We start from the raw sequence: 9,028 nt of genomic DNA, 5'->3' as shown, positions 1-9,028 counted from the left end.
CTTAAAAAGTGGAGACACTATCTTGTAGGTTAGATGTTTAAGCTTGTTACTGACCACAAAGCCTCAAGTGGATTTTCACCCAGCCAGATCTCAATATGCAACAAAGGCGATGGGTTAAATTTCTTCAAGAGTTCTCTTTTGAGATCAAATTTAGACGGGGCAAGGAAAATCAAGTTGCGGATGCTCTGAGTCGACGAGTAGTGGCCCTTGCCATTACGCTAGTCCATTCAACTGTACCCGAGGAAATTTAAAACACCCTCCATACTGATGAGCAAATTGGTCCATTGATTCAAGAACTCCAAGCTCAAGTCCAAAAAATATAGATGGGAAGGCTACTCTATTCAAGATGGAGTCTTATTCTTCAAGAATCTTCATACCTACATGCTTAAGGATGCAAATTCTAAAGGAAGCTCATGAAACTCCCCTTGCAATTCACCCAGGTTATCACAAAATGTTTGCTTCTCTTAAACAAAATTTCCACTAGCCTAAGATGAAAAAGGATACCTTAGAGTATGTTAAGAAGTGTTTGATATGCCAAAAGGTGAAAGTTGAAAGAGTTAAGATTCCTGGGAAGCTACAACCACTGGATATACCTGCAAACGAAGTGGGAGTGCATCAGTATGGATTTTGTAACAGGGTTACCTAAGACTGCTGGAAATTTTGATTCAATTTTTGTGGTGGTGGATAAACTCACCAAAGTAACTCACCTTGTCCCAGTTAAAACTACTGCCTACAGAACTGATATCACTCAAGTTTTTATAAAGAAATTATCAAATTACATGGAATCCCTACTAGGATAATCAGTGATTGTGATGCCAAGTTTACCTCTAAGTTTTGGAAGGCCACGTTTCAATCCTTAGGCACTCAATTAAACCTGAGTTCAGCCTATCATCTAGAGACACATGGACAAACCAAAAGAGTCAATCAAGTCATAGAAGATATGTTAAGATCATATTGTAATCAGCAACCTCATCTTTGGATCAAATATTTACCCTTAGTAGAATTTGCCTATAATTCTTCCTATCATAGAAGCCTAGGAATGTCCCCATTCAAGCCCTTTATGGACAAGATTGTCTCATTCCTCTCAGAATGGCCGACCCAAGTCTCCTAGTGCCTGCAGCAAAGAATACACTAGAAGAATTGCCAAATCAAAATAATAAGGGAGAACCTTAAGAGAGAAAGTGTCAGGCAAAAGAGTTATGGTGATTTACATAGATCTCCCGGGATTTTTAAGGCAGGAGATAGAGTTTTTCTTAGGGTCAAACCAAAGAGAAGTTCACTCAAATTGGGAAAATATAGGTAGTTAGCATATAGCTATTGTGTACCGTTTGAGATTATGAGAAGCATAGGGGACCTATATTACGAACTTGCTTTACCTCCTCACTTGCATGTGCTCAATGTTTTTCATCTTAGCTTGCTAAAACAATATGTTGCGGATCCCCTTCACATCCTAAATGATGAGGATACTATTCTTAACACATAGGAAGAATTCTAGATAGAGCCAGAGCACATTTTAGACATGAAGGGGTGAAAGCTACGACATCGAACAATTCGGGAGGTTTTGGTCCAGCCAAAGGGCTATCCCATTGAAGATGTCTCTTGGGAAGATTGGGAACGCCTCACTTCTCACTTTCCTCATCTTTTGTTATCAAAATTATCCTCTTTTTGGGCTCAAACTAAACCGTGTTAGCCCATGTAACTACTACTCCAAGTTCTATCTTATCGAACTTTTGTGCTACATAAGTAATGTAACCAGACCTTTTTGCTAAATAATAACAAGATTACCGTTATCCTTTAAATCTTGTGACTCGGATCTCTGTATGGAATTACAAAATCAATAAATAAATTTAGTTAGGTTTAAAATTCTCTCAAGGACTTCTATCAAATACTAGATATAAAAACTCAGAACCAATTTCATTATATCAATCAAGAAAAATCAGAGAAAGAAGGACTTGAGACAGATCTTAGAACATGATGAACATGATACAACGAAGACAAACTTTCTAGAGGTCAATAAGCCCATCCATTACATGATCAAAAAAGCAAATTTCACAAGCAGGGCACACATTAGGCCTCTCATCAATAAGAAGGATTCACTGTGAAATTGTTGCACTGATCTCTCTAGTATGAGGTGAGAAGTTAAAGGTCTCTCTAAGTGATAAAAAAAAGTGAGGGTAAAGATATATCTTTTGATGAGGAAGAAATTGAGCAAGCAAAAAGACTCGTTCAAAAAAACCTCGATGCATTGACCTCATCACACAGTAATATTGAGGACCCAAACCCATAGCTTCAATAACCATAGCCAAATGGACATTATTACAAAAGTGATCCCAACCCGAGAGTGTCACCCTTGTTATACTTCAAAACATTTTCCATTTGGTTTGAGCTATTGAAGTTCCCAAGGGAGCAAATAGTAGGCGCCCATATTGCTCCACAAAATCTCTCCTCATGGATTCACTTGCTTGATGGAGATGAGGACTGATCACAGATAAAACTAGCTCTTGCCACCGATCCATAAAGTAAGATAATGAGCAAAGAGACAAACCTAATAAATTTTGACAAGGATAGAAACAAAAGTGAAAGACAAAGGGAATAATACTGTAAGAAATAAAAATATATTGTATCTTATATAGATGAGCCAACTAGCGGAGGCTAAATTAACGTTACCTAGAAGTTGAAAATGTAACTTGTTGGTGAAGATTTACCACCTTCTTTATTTGTTTCAAGATGAGGACAACTCTTTCTTTTTGTTGGGGACTTCGTAAGGTCCTCCTCTTAGCCTTACTCTCGCACCGACATATCTAAGCCGTCGACATATGTAAGCCGTCGACTTTTTGAAAACGATCGAGTAAATATGGGCTATAGTCAAGCACCCTAGTTACTCACGAGATAGTTTCGATTTTCACCATGGGAACGTGGATATAACCAATGCATGGAAAATTAGTTTTATCTCAAGAAAAATTTGTATAAGGAAACAAAGAAAGAATAAGGATAAGGTGGAAAACGTAGCTTGTTGCATAAGCCACTTGTTGGAAAAAGTAGCTTGTTGCATAAGCCACTTGTTGGAAAAGTAGCTTGTTGCATAAGCCATTTGTTTGAAAAGTAGCTTGTTGTATAAGCCACTTGTTGAAAAGAAGTTTGTAGCCTTGTTGCTTAAGTAGCTTGTTGCAGAAGCGTTGAAAAGGAAGAAAGGATATCAAGATATGCAAAAGTGACTTATCAAGATAAGTTAAGGGTCTTATCAAATTAATCTTAAAAGGAGGCCTTCCCTACTCATTAAACACTTCACATTTTTGAAAGTGCAAGCTTGATAGTGAGCTGTGAAAGCCAAAGCTAATCCTCCTTCACACACACCCCTTACACACACCTCTCTCCTCAAGAGAAGCCATGTCCATAACCATAATCAAAATTACCATTACACTCTCCACCTTCTCTCTCCTAACCTTCAAGATTTCCATAGCTTGAATCTTTCTTCTAACCTCTCATTCTTCCAATAGCCTAATTGGTGGTCTTCAAGCAAAGTGAAGCGGGAAAGAACCAGCTCCGTCAACACACTTTGTCGTTACTCTTTCAAAGCAAGGAGAAGATCCTACTATATACACACACTAAGGTAAGGTTATCTTGTTATTTCTCATTCTTGAAAGAGATTTAGTCTCATGCTTACTTAAATTAATGCTTAAGCTCTCATATTTTTCATATGCAATCCTTTTGCTTAGGAGGAAAACATAACTTCTATGTTGATTGTATATGTGCAAGGTTTTGTTTAGTAATGCAAATTAGGTTAATACTTAATTTTAAGTTAAGGTTTTGAAGGTTAAATTAGTATAATCAAAGGAAGTTATTTGAAAAAGAGGATTCCCATAATCATTTCCTCTCTTTCCCTCTTATCAATTGGAAAGTCCCGAAACCATAAGCATCTTCTAGCTGCATAATTAATCATCTCCACGATAGCAAAGGTATGCCTAAATCCCTTCTTAAATAAGAATTTGTTAATCATTCATACACTATTACATGAGTATTTTTCACAACACTAGCATGTCCACTCTTAGGAACTTCACAATTTTTTTAACACTACCATGCATAAAAGGGTTTCACTCTTGCATAAGTACTCAAAGGAAGTTTCTGATTATTTGTCTCAAGATTGCAAGTTGGTGCATTCCGAAGTTTTGTGTTTACCACACATAGATCACACCAAAGAAAAAACTCATTATAGAAAGAATATGCATTGTTCATTTTAAGTTGTCTACTTTCCAGTTTGTTTTGTAAATTTGAAGGGGGGAGTAAGGGGATAGCTTCAAGAATTCCGTGACCGTGTTGCTTGAACATAAATCTCCCATCGCTTCCATGGATATGCCCCATGGATGGCAAATGATGCAAAGGGACCAAAATGGGATTTTGTCAAGAAACTTACGTCAAGACAAAACTTTAAACTCCTAAGAGACTCGTTGTATTTCTTAAGGGCCTGTTTGATAAAAGATTAAAATAAACTAGGAATCAAGAGATTATAACTCAAGGAACTTTATCTAGATTTTAACTAAGATTAAAACTTTACTAAGAAGTTTTGACGTGGATAGCCCTAGCATAACGTAGAAGATTTAATTGTGAACCTTGTCTTACATGCTTGGAAAAGGTCGGTGCAGGCGTTTACCTGTGGGATACAATGGAAGATGGTCCTTTTTTGATAGGATTGATAACCTTTGGTCTATGTTTTGAGCTCGGGTTCATTCATCACTGCCCTAGAATGGGATTGAATGGGAGTGAGTCCCGGCCGGGTGATACGGACCAGCAGATGCCTCTAGAAATCGGCCTGGTCGGGATAGGCCCAATGTCGATGGAAAAAGAAGGAAGGAAAATGGATCCATGAAGGGATTAGGATAAGGGAGGAGTACGTGATTTAATTAAGTAACTCTTTAAATTTTTTGGTAAAAAGGAACCTTGGGAATGCTAGGAATCTAAATGGTCTATTCTGCAATTGTCCTCACCAGCCCGACCTTTGCTCTGCTTCTTGGGTCATTGACTTAAAAGAAACCTAAAGCAGATTATCTTTGAAGCCTTTCCTACACGAGATAAAGAAAAATAAGAATTGGAATCTGTGCAAAGGCGCCACCTCCACATGCGGCGGAAGAGACAGGATACTCGAGTCCTGGGACGAGGATAGAGATATACCTGGAGGAGTATATGTGATTTCTTTAAGATAACTAGATAATTGTACTAATATTAAAGGAAAAATAAAGTAAAATATTCAAAAAGGCACCAAGGTGGGAACGACCTGGTAGATGCACACTTGCAAGCGTATGCAACAGTTGCATGCTGGCTTAAATTGTATTCTTGGTTTCACTTGTTTGAGATATTGTTTTCTAGTATCTTACTACTTCCTTGAAAGAGTGCAATTATCAAACGGTTCGCTTGGAGTGCGGATTCCGGAGGGTTAATTTGTTGGCCAGAAAAGCTGAACCCAATTTTATGTTGCAGTAAAAAGGGATTCCGATCTACGGAGTGGGAGAAGAAAACTTGGGATCGAAGGATTTGTGTAGATTATAAATACACTTAGGGGAACACATTAATGGCTATGCTTGGTCATAATCGAGAAAAAAGTGTTAGTGACCTTGAACCAAGGGTGAATTAGAGAACTCCCACCAGTAGACCCTGGAAGGTTGAGTTCAAAGTTAGTCTGATGACTTCAATTGGAAAGTTGGACAGATAAGCAAAGGTGGTTCGGGGCTAAGAGATCCATATAAGAGAAAGTGAATGTTATTACCCCCTTGAGTTGGCATCGAAGAGCAGGAGGAGTCCTCTCTTGGTGTCGGCCTCAAGCAGCAGGGCTGTTGGAGATCACGGTGTATCCATTTGGAGATCGCACAGTCGGTGGTCCCATGGCATGGCCCTCACAAGAATCATGGGGAAATTTTTTACATCCCTCTAAGAAGTTAGAACTCCTCATATTCATCATCATCAGCGTCATTATTGTCAAGTCAAAAGTAAGTATTGAAGTTGTGGTGCTCTATATTAAAATTTGAATCCAACTTCAAATCACTACGCTTGCCCAAAGTAGTTCAACATTGTTTGCAAACGAGTGTGTTAAGTAGATATGGAAGAGAAAGAGACTCATGGATGTAAGGAGGTGACACATGCAAGTAGCTGAGTGGAGGGGGCATTTTCTCAATGTGTGGAGGCTAGTATAGGCCACTGCCACGTGAAAAATCTCAAATTATCATATACACTAAAATAGATGGATAATACTTGATCCAAATGATAATATATCTATTAGCTCCATCATGCATATTATTGGCCATATACTAAGATATCCCATTAAAGTCATCGCTGCCCTACATCAGATGATTGTAGAACTAAGTATCAAGATACACTCACACTCACACACACGAGCATACACTTATATGAATGCCTGCATAGCTAGGTTGGGTGCATTGTTAATTGAGGGGCTCATCATTATTGGTGTTGCTAAGGATCATCTACTCCTTCCACTTTGCTTTGCTCACATTGGGAGGCCACACGATAGTAACGGAGAAGCAAGGAGTGAGGCTGGTGGGAAGGAAGTGCCTGCAAGGACACATACACATTGAGCATCATGTGTAGGAGAGCCACAATGGAAGTTGTTAGCAACAAGCTAACCCATGTAACATTTTTCAAGAGCTTCATTGTAAAAGCACTTATTATTTTGATAAATCGAGAATATTGTAACTCCTATTTGACGAGTGGATATTGTAACCTATGAGCCGGAGCTATAAGCTTGCAGATTGTATCAGTTAATCCTTGGTTATAGCTCCTAGATGATTAGTTTTTTACCTAAGAAACCTTGGCTAAGGTATAAAAGCCAACTTTGTAAAGTTTTTATTAAGTTTTTGGATAAGGAAATACACAGCGTGAGCTTACAATGCTATCTTCTCTACTTTTCCTGCTTCTATCTCCTTTGTCGATTGTCACATTGTAGTGCCGTTTGTTGCATTGCAACCACATGTAAGAGCTCTATCATGATAAATTTTAGCATTTGACATCGTCGACCCACGGCCTAATTTCATCAGTAGGAATTTAAGCTAGGAAGTCACAAAGTAAGTATAGGTGGGGTATTGGGGCATCATTGCTAAGCATTTAGATGCATTCGGGATAAAAAAAGCCTAGATTTAAATCTCACAACTGTTAATAATTGCACATTTTTCCACTCATTGAAAGTGAGATTTGAGAGCATAATCATGTGTGCTTAGGTCTTATACACTTATCCTAGAAGTTTCATAGAATTTGGATGTCGTTGATGCTGTAACGATCATGGTTTTCTTGTCGATTAGCGATTAGTTTTTGATGACTTAGGTCATTTGAGTGTAGCTTGAGTTAGATGCAAGTTGTCTGTAGTTTTCCAAGAAATTGACAACCTCTAGTAGCCTATATGCACTAGTTGAGTCAACTTCGTCCCATGGATTGACAATTATGTTTTTGGTTCTCGCTATGTCTGCAATAAGATAAGAGTGAGGCTAGGAAACCCATCGACATTTGGCACCGTTTTCGGGGACGAGTAGACCTAAACTAGGAAAAACAAGAGCGTCTAGTGTAGTTTTCCTTTAACTTCCTCTAGAATCACCTAGAGTTAAACTTTCTCTTTAAAATCGCATAGCTTGAGAGTGTCGTCTTTTGCTGTGTAGAGGTAGCTTGGGAGTAGATTGTACTTGCTAAGTACCTTGTAGGATTAGGTTGGGATTTTGAGAATTATTGATGGACTAGACAAGTCTTAAGAACAATGCTCAGGAAACCATAAAAACAAGAAAACAAGTGTTTGTGGACACCTTCCACAACCCAATTGCAGCAGAACCTAGGAGTAGGGTAAGTAGAATCCAAGGTGGGATCTCAAATCATTGCTCACTCCAAAAGAATTATCTCTCAATTGTTTATGTGAAGTTACAGAATTTCAGGTCTACAACTTGAAACATCATCAAAAGACTGTCAACCACTAAAACCGGCTGGAGATTGACTCATAAAAGTTGTATGAACCAGTGGATAAGCATAAGGATGCATTTGAGGTAAGTTTTCTAGAGTTGGCAAAAACTCAGATTATCTACATTTTCTTGAGAATTAAGACGAAATTAAGTTTTGACTTGACTTAGAGGGTTAAAACATGTCACAAAAAGACCGACTATTGAAAAATTACAAAAAATTATTCATTTTAGGCCAAAAGTAAATAATCACGATTATTCACAGTTGGCTCAAATTGATCAAGATTGATATCAAAGACTCTATGCATGATTACAAACATCTTTTGTGAATGCTCATAGAGTTTGGATCACAAAACAGATCAAAACCTTGATAAAAACTGAAATCTATACTGTTTGTCAAGAAATTGAGTCTGACTTGATAAATCTAGTTCAAATTTTGTGAAAACTTGACTCAGAGGCTTAGTTTAAAGTGTTTAACATGTGTGTATACTCAAATGATAAAAATTATGCTAAAATTTGACAATTGTAAATAATCATGATTATTTACTTTTGTCCAATTTTCAAATATTTTTGCCCAACCAAGCATACCACATCATTTATCATGTTAAACACTCACACTCACACCAACTTTGGTAAAATTTAGATCTTTAGAGTGAAAAGTGTGGCTAGTTTTGTAAAGACAGTTTGCGGACACAAAATTGTTGACAAATTGAGAAGGATTTATTGTTTGGCGGCTAAGTCAACAATGGCCAAACGGACCAGTCAAAGATGCTATTTACTAATTTTAGTAAATGCTAACGAGGCCAGATGATGCGAATGCAAAGTAAAGACGAAGATGAAGCAAACACAAGCAACAAATGCAGAGAAGAGTTGGAATTGATGACTATCTATGGAGTTACGATCACAATTGACAGTCACTTAAGTTTTAGGATTTTTCGTCAAATGATGGCAAATGCGGGTTGTAATTATGTTTTGGGCTCATCAAGAGTTCCAAGTTGTAAACATTGAGCTATATTTAGATCCTAGGCAGTGCAGATAGCAGATTAAGTGAGTTTGGCCATTTGGGTGCCCGGCCACTTCTAAAAAGC

This window comes from Adiantum capillus-veneris, chromosome 28 (assembly GCF_014529385.1).
Source record: "Adiantum capillus-veneris isolate H3 chromosome 28, ASM1452938v2, whole genome shotgun sequence".
NCBI classification, from domain to species: Eukaryota; Viridiplantae; Streptophyta; class Polypodiopsida; order Polypodiales; family Pteridaceae; genus Adiantum; species Adiantum capillus-veneris.
Note: the sequence above shows the minus strand (reverse complement) of the source record.